Source organism: Ammospiza nelsoni, chromosome 26 (genome assembly GCF_027579445.1).
Source record: "Ammospiza nelsoni isolate bAmmNel1 chromosome 26, bAmmNel1.pri, whole genome shotgun sequence".
NCBI lineage: Eukaryota > Metazoa > Chordata > Aves > Passeriformes > Passerellidae > Ammospiza > Ammospiza nelsoni.
The window spans coordinates 4,077,444-4,085,956 of NC_080658.1; the positions used below are offsets into that span (position 1 = coordinate 4,077,444).

At 50.0% G+C, this 8,513-nt stretch overlaps 2 pseudogenes; both read right to left on the bottom strand.

Moving 5' to 3' along the window:
• Nucleotides 1-4,214: 4,214 nt before the first annotated feature.
• On the bottom strand, nt 4,215-4,980 carry LOC132084307 (feather keratin Cos2-2-like; annotated as a pseudogene).
• A 2,447-nt stretch (nt 4,981-7,427) lies between these two features.
• On the bottom strand, nt 7,428-8,198 carry LOC132084301 (feather keratin Cos2-2-like; annotated as a pseudogene).
• Between the last annotated feature and the right edge of the window lie 315 nt (nt 8,199-8,513).

The window sequence follows — 8,513 nt, forward strand, 5'->3', positions numbered from 1 at the left end:
ACTGTGTCAACTGAAACACTTGGAATAGAAGGGAACTTAAACATTTCTTTGTTTGCAACACTCCACCCAGCCCACAAAACATGGGCAAGAATGGCCCCCACCAAAACAAGGGGCTCAAAGTCCTGAGCAACCTTGCCTTGTACATTTCCAGGAATCAGAAATCTACAATTTCCCTAGGAAACTTGTTCCAATGCCTGATCACCCTCAGTGTCAGGGTATCTTTGTCAGATTCAAGGGAAAAGGCACAAGGAAAACCCATAGCAGTGAGTCCTGCTCTCTGCTCTTCCACTGTACTCCTTAGGAGACTAGAAGTGTTGTCAGAGAAGGAAGGAGAAATCAGAGGCTGAGGTTTGAATGCAAAACCTTTATTGAGTATAAAGAAGAAAAATGGGTACATCAGAGAAAGCACCAGGAACAGCTACTAAGATGAAGTGAGGGTGTCCAGAGGCCTGGCCAGCAGATAGAGGAGGGGAAGGGAGGGGGCCACTAAGGTGACATTGGCTAGTGTCAACAAAAAGGAAGGGAAGAAAGAAGAGAGAGCAGAAGAAGGAACTAATAGCTAAAAAGTCTAAAGCCAATGTCCCAAACTTTTGTCTTCATTCCAACTCCATATTCCGAGGTCTTGGAGGTTCTTGCCTGAGGATGTTGGTGACAGCATCTTTAGCAGGGATGACAGCATGTGCTGCCACCACAGCAGTTGGTGATGCAGGAGATGTCAAAGCCCCCAGAGCTGATGGGCACTCCCTCACAGCTGAGGATGCTGCCAACAGCAGCAGAGGTGGAGGATCCCACGGCGGTGTTCTGTGGGGAGGAGCTGAGGATGGGCCCAGGCAGGGTCACCAGCACAGCAGGCGGCTGAATGACAACGTGGGAGCTCTGGCACTGCCTGACACAGCACTCATTGCAGCTGCTGGCCAGCGGGCAGGGGCCACAGGGCTGGCAGCAAGGCTCGCAGGGCCGGCACTGCTGGCACTTCTCAGAGCAGGACATGTCTGGAGCCTGGCGCTGCACCTGGCACAGAGGGCAGGGAGGAAGCAGAGCACACGCACACCTCAGACACAGCCCGCAAGGCAGCCCCAGCAGCACAAGGCCCCTGCTGCTTGCACAGCTCCAGCCTGGCCAGCCCCAACCTGGGCATCCTTTGCCTCAGCCCAGCACCCTCCTTCCCAGCTCAGCCAGGCCCAGCTCTGCTCCTGCCTAACCTGCAGGAAAATCAGCCCCACAGCCCAGCCTCAGCCTCTGGCCAGAACACACGCTGTCCCCTCTGCCCACACCAGCACCAGTGCAGAACAGCCCCGGAAGAATAAGGAGCAGCAACAAGGGCCAGAAAGCTCAATGCTGTCTTGGAGAGGGTGGAGGAGAAAGGGGCTTGCAACTCACCTGATTCCCAAGGAGCAGGAGGTGACAGAAGTGGATGAGAGAGCCCCTAGTTGGGCTGCCTTTTATCCTGGCCCCACAGTGCCTCAGGGGACATGCAGCAGTCTATGCTGCATAAGTGACAATTTTCTTTTATGATCTCAATGAACGGAAACATGTCCCAGAAGGTTATGGCATGAGTAGCTGCTTCCCTTTACCATGACTTTGCATTTCCTGGCCTACATCATTCCCATTCCCTCACAGACACTTCTGAGTGATGGTATGTGAGATTCCATGTGTCCTGGGGGAAAGGATGTGTCAGTAAGGACAGAAGACATGAACTGTGTGCACAATGGATCCCAAGGAGGCAGGTGATAGCAGCCTGTGGCATTCTGCTGGAGTTTTGTAATGCTACAAGATTTTTGTAATCCCTGCTTGACTGGATGGGTCCCATCTGCCCCCAGCCCTCCAGTCTCTGTCTCTGCATCCAATGGCTCCTCTGACTATGTGCCCTGCACCCTCGCTGAAACCTCTTTGCTCTCTTCATCATCCTGCACAATCCTTGAGAGCCCTGTAGCACTGCTGCCTGACCTTCTGCCCTGCTTGGTGTTTCCAGACCACACTGATTTTTGTCCTTAGCCAGGAGCTATGGGAAAATGTTTCTGTCAAAGAGAATGAGGCATGTGGGGAAAACAGTTTGACCATGTCTGGGAGGTGGAAGTAAGGAGATTGAAAAAGACAGTAGAAAAGAACAGCATTTCATTCTGATAGGAGTAGTATCACATAACAGCACAGCCTTGGAGAAGTACATTAAGGATATAACTTAGGCAAACAGAAGTCATGCAAATGGCAAGTAGGGTGGCAGCTCAGCTCTTGAAATCTGACAGAACAGAAGTTCTGCTAAACAACAATATTGGCCTGACTCGAATGTGGCAGTGGAGCACCAGGTACCCAAGAAGGACATCAGGCTTCAGGACAGACCCTCAAGAAGTATAGAAGGACATCTGACAAGGATGGCAACTATGTAAAATAATTCAAGTGTGTTGGGCTAGCTAATGAATATGAATATGTAATCACTGCATATGATAAAAAAATCTCATTAACTGAATGCCTGGTGCATTTTGCATTATTCAGAGGGTGGTGGCGGGGCCACATGGCCAATGGCAAAAACCTGGTGAGGAACTTGCCCATGCAAATCGTGGATGAATAGGCTTCTCAGCACTCCTCTAGGAATCTTTGAACTAGTGGAACGTTTTGGCAATGGTACCTAGAAGCAGCAGTTCTTCTTCTAGTCAGAGAAGAGGAGGAAATGAGGACATGCAAGGGAAAGCAACATGGTGGCACCAAGGTCAGTGGAAAAAAGAGGGAGAGGAAGTGCTTCAAGTGGTGGAGCCAAGATTCTTCTGCAAGACATGGTGAGGACCATGGTGAAACAAACTGTCCCCCTGTAATCCATGAAGTCCATGGTGGATGCAAAGATCCACTGGAGCACATGGGAAGAGGGCTCACGCTGGAGCAGGTATATGCTGGGGAAAGCTGTGATCCAGTGAGAGACCAAATACAGTGAGAGGGCTCCTGCTTCCAGAGAGAGAGGGAGAGAGCCCTTGCTTCCAAACTAGAGCAGCCTATCCTTAAGAGACTGCACCCCATGGCTGAGTGTCCCATGCCATAGCAGTTTGGGGAAGACTGTTTACCCAGGGGATGGACCCCATAGCATAGCAAAGACTCCTCTCCCTGAGCAAACAGAAGATCTTGAGTTAGGAACTGAGCAAAACCCAAATGCCCTACCTCCCTTCACTGTCAGGGAGAAAGAGGGAGGGGCTGTGAGTGAAAAAAGGTGGTTTAAAGACTTACTTCTCATCATCCTCCTCTGACTCTGTTAATAATAAATTTACTTTAAACCTTTAAATTTGAACCTGTTTTGCCCTTGGAGTGTTTTTCTCCCAGTCCTTACCTAACTCATGAACCCCCTGTTAATTTTTTCCCCTCTCCTCTGCCCAACTATAGCAGAAGAGGGTGAGCCAATGAATTTTCTCGGTGCCTGGCATTTGGGCAGTATCAAACCACAACATACTTGGAAATAAGTAGTAGACAATCTAAAAGGGGCATGGTAAAAAAATCCCCACTTGGTTGCATTTTGCGACCTTGGAGGAAAATTGGTAATTCATGGATGAACCAGCAAAGGACCCCAGAGAAAAGCAGTTCCCAATCAGCTCTTTTGTGCGGCTGATAGAATACTAATCATGAAACCTCTCAGTCCTGCCTGTCTGGACAGAAGCTGGGATGAACATTAAATGTCAGGACAGTTGGAAGAGAAGAGGCTGTGGGCTTTCCCCAGGCCTCCCTGGTTTCCATTCCCTCCCACCTTCACCCTGAGAGTCACTTCAGTAGAGTAGCCAGGGATGTGTTTAACAGCTACCACATAAAGGGCAAAAAGTCAAATACACTCTAGGGAGTTCCACCCTCTACTTCTCTATGTTTTCTCCTGAGCTCCCTGGAAGAACATGGCACAGAGGAAAAGAGAATCAGAGGCCAAGGCTTGGATGCAGAACAACTTTATTGAGACTAAAGAAGAAAAGGAGGAGGCTCAAGGAAGGCATCTGGAGCAGCAACTATGGTGCAGTGGGGGTGTCCATCTGCCTGGACTCCAGAGATAGGGAGGGAGAGAAGCCAAGAGGTCCCACTAGGCTAACATTGCATGGTGGTGACAGGAAAGGAATGCAAAAGAAAGGGAAACGAGTCATAGAAGGCAACAGAAAGCTAACAGCATAAATTTAACGTTCCAAAACTTCCATCTTCATTCTGGCACCATGTTCTGAGGTCTTGGAGGTTGTTCCTTACGGATGTCACCATCAGCTTTAGCAGGGACGACAGCAACTGTTGCCATAGCAGTTGGTGATGCAGGAGATGTCAAAGCCCCCAGAGCTGATGGGCACTCCCTCACAGCTGAGGATGCTGCCAACAGCAGCAGAGGTGGAGGATCCCACGGCGGTGTTCTGGGGGAAGGAGCTGAGGATGGGCCCAGGCAGGGTCACCAGCACAGCAGGCGGCTGGATGACAACGTGGGAGCTCTGGCACTGCCTGACACAGCACTCATTGCAGCTGCTGGCCAGCGGGCAGGGGCCACAGGGCTGGCAGCAAGGCTCACAGGGCTTGCAGCAGGACATGGCTCGGGCTCCCAGGTGTACCTAAGATGGAACGAAGGGAGAAGCACAAAGTGAGGACTCTTGAGAAACAGCACTGCTCCCAAACACTCTGGAAGCATGAGAACTCCTGGCCCACATTGCAGTGCCCAGCTCAAAGCCCAGAAGTCGCCTCAACCAAGTCCCAGCCTCTCTCTGTCTGCACAAGACCTTCTCTCCCTTGCCCTCTGCCAGCACAAGCAGCTCCCAGCCCTGGGCTCTTGTAGCCCCTCTCAGCTGAGACCTCCAGCCAGGCAAGACGTACTCTTGAAGCAGCAGGAGGAGGAGGAGAAGAGGCTTCCTACTTACCTGATTCCTGAAGAGTAGGAGGTGAGAGACGTGGATGAGGGAGCAGAGACTTGGGCTGCCTTTTATAGCAGTCCTGCCCTGCCTCAGGCCCACAGGTACCTTAGTGGAAGTCATAATTTTCTGACCAGCTCATTTCGAATGCGCACCATCATAGTTAATGGTAGGGGCTGTATCCTGATTTCCTGCATTTCTGTCTTTTCATTTCCTGGCTTCTGCCATGTGCGTTCCTATCTGAAGTCTTCTGTTAGGGCTGGGATGAGAGAAACAAGAATTTCTGGGGTATAAACACGTCAGAGTGGGCAGAATGCTTGGATCATGGTCTGATGGCATTCCATGCAGGCACATATTGCATTTTGATTCCTCCCTACTAGGTCAGCATAATTGGTCAACAATCCATGCCCGTTTCTCCGCCTTATTCCTGCTCTTTTCTTGTGCTTTATTTTGTTTCTTTCCTGTCACCACAGCAAGGACATTTCTTCCAGAAAAGTGCTGCCCTACCTCCCCTAGGGCCCCTTCTCCAGCCACATGCTGGTCTTTCTCTCCACATGTTCTTACCAACAATTGTTGGTTGTTATTACCAGCTGTGCTGGGTTGACCTTGGCTGGATGGCCAGTGCCCTGCAGCCACTCTATGATTCTCCATTCTGAGGTGAACAGGGATGGTAAAATAAGAAGGAAAACGACTAGAATATTAAGATTTGAATGTTTGCTAAAACATACTCAAAAGATTGTGCATGCAGTAGTAAACTGGAAGAAAACCCCGCTTCTTATGCTCTACTTCCAATCAGAAAGTTCTATCTGGCCACTTCCCAGGAAGCAGGACGTGAGCACATGTAGTGGTGTTATTTGAAGGTAAACATTGCAAATTACAAATGCCCACCCTTGTGACTCCTTTCCTTAGCTGCTGTGTCTGAACTCATGTCATGTGGCACAGAACATCCTTTTTGCTCAGTTTGGGTCAAGTTGTTTGAGTTTTGTCCACTCCCCTCATGGTCTTACCACCCCCCAGCTCCTGATGGGGAAGGGAATATTGGAGAGGCAGTGCTGGTGCTGTGTGAGCGGTGCTCAGCAGAAGCCAAAGGACTGGTGTGTTACCAGCACCTTTGTAACACCCAGTGCACAGCACAGCCCTGCTAGGACTGCTGTGGGGAACGTGAACAGACTCAACACAGCCATAAGTCTTGGCTGGCCCCAGGGGTGCCCAGCTCTCCGTGTTGGAGACATACACATCAGGAACAGTCAAAGAGCTGTGAACTCTCTTTAGTGTTCAAGCACCAGGATGTCCATATCTCCCAAAAATGGTGTTCCCAGCAACTATGTCCAGGATAGCAGTGACACATCATTCAGGACCATAAGGCCAAAAACACAGCTCCTCTTTCATGGGGAAGGTTAGTAAAATTCCCTCTTTGCTGCAAGAACACTTACATAATTTTTCTTTAGGTTATGGAAAGTTATATTCATCCCGGTCTTAAGCCTGGACCACTGTTAGGCTGTTAGAAATTTTTATTCATCCAATTGTTTTTCACACTGTAATGGATCTTCACTCTTGTGTTGAAGTGGCAAAGTTTAGCAATGGGGAAAAAGGCTGCAGGAATGGGCTTTGGGACAACATTCCAGCAGGTCCCACCATGTCTGACAGTCAGCTCTGACTGTGTCCAAAAAATCCCCCATAAATGATACCTTCTGCTGTTTTATCCTCAGTTTGAAGAAGCAGAATCTGTGTAGAAACCACACTAATGTTTAGAAAGACATGGAGGCCCTCACAAAGACATATTTGAGCGCTGGTCAAAGAGGAGCTTTGCCAGGAAGGCCTGAGCCCAAGGGGGAGGATGTTCCCACTTGTGCATCTCTGCCCAAGCATTGCTTCAACCTCCTCCAGGGAGAGAGGTATGGAAATAAATTTACTCTTTGCCTTTCCACCATGGCTTTTGGGTGTTCGTTCCACACAATTCTGTCAACTCAAGGGAACCTCAATAATATTTAATTTCATTTTCAAATCCACAGCAAACCAACCAAGTGGCTCAAAGTCCTGAGCAACCATGCCTGAACATTTCCAGGAATCCAGGAATGAGAAATCTACACATTCTCCAGGAAACTTGTTCCAATGCCTCATCACCCTCACTGTCCACAGATGTCTTTGTCAGCTTGACGGGAAAGGGCACAAGGAAAATCCATAAGAGCAAGTCCCACTCTCTGCTTTTCCACTGTACTCCTGGGGAGTCTGGAAGAGTTGCCACAAAATGAAGGAGAAATCAGAGGCCGAGGTTTGAATGCAAAAAACTTTATTGAGACTAAAGAAGAAAAGCAGGTAAGTAGGGGACAGAACCAGGAGCAACCGCAAAGATGCAATGGGGGTGTGCAGAGGCCTGGCTGGCAGATAGAGGGAGGAAAGGATGGGGAGAAGAGAGTTCCACTAGGCTGGCATTGGGTGGTGGGGAAAGGAAATGAAGGGAGGAGAGAGGAGAAGACGGAATTAATAGCAAAAATGTCTAAAATCAAAGTTCCAAAATTCTGTCTTCCTTCCAGCACCATGTTCTGAGGTCTTGGAGGTTGTTGGCCGATGACGTCGGCGGCAGCATCTTTAGCAGGGACGACAGCATCTGCTGCCACCATAGCAGTTGGTGATGCAGGAGATGTCAAAGCCCCCAGAGCTGATGGGCACTCCCTCACAGCTGAGGATGCTGCCAACAGCAGCAGAGGTGGAGGATCCCACGGCAGTGTTCTGTGGGAAGGAGCTGAGGATGGGCCCAGGCAGGGTCACCAGCACAGCAGGCGGCTCAATGACAACGTGGGAGCTCTGGCACTGCCTGACACAGCACTCATTGCAGCTGCTGGCCAGCGGGCAGGGGCCACAGGGCTGGCAGCAAGGCTCACAGGGCCTGCAGCAGGACATGGCTCGGGCTCACAAGTGCACCTAGAATGGAAGACAGGGAGAAGCACAAAGTGAAGACACATGAGAAGCAGCACTGCACCCAAACACCCTGCAGCCAAGGCACCTCCTGCCCCACATTGTAGTGCCCAGCTCAAAGCCCAAGAGCCACCTGAGCCAAGTCCCAGCCTCTCTCTGTCTGCACAAGACCTTCTCTCCCCTGCCCTCTCCCAGCACAAGCAGCTCCCAGCCCTGCGCTATGACACCCTCTCTCAGCTGAGACCTCCAGCCAGGACAGATCTCGTCTTCGAGGAGGAGATGTAGAGAACATGCTTCCCACTCACCTGATTCCTGAAGAGGAGGTGAGAGAAGAGGATGAGAGAGCAGAGACTTGGGCTGCCTTTTATAGCAGTCCTGCTTTTCCTCAGGCCCAGAGGCACCTTTGTGGAAGTCATAATTTTCTGACTAGCTCATGTCAAATGTGCATAATCCCAGTTAATGGTAGGGGCTGTGGTCTGATTTCCTGCATTGCTGCCCTTTTCATTTCCTGTCTAATTCCATCTGAATTCCTATCTGAAGATTTCTGTAAGTGCTGGGATGAGAGACCCAAATATTTCCAGGATACAGACCATGTCAGCTCAGGAAGAAGGTTCAGATGGTGGCATTCCATGTGGTCTGTTGATGTGAACCTGTGCCAAAAACTCTCTATGGTTTTTTGTACTAGAATTGTCAGGAATGTACACTGCTCTCATTCCTGCATGCTCAGGACTGACATGTGAGGGTACATTCAGCATCCTT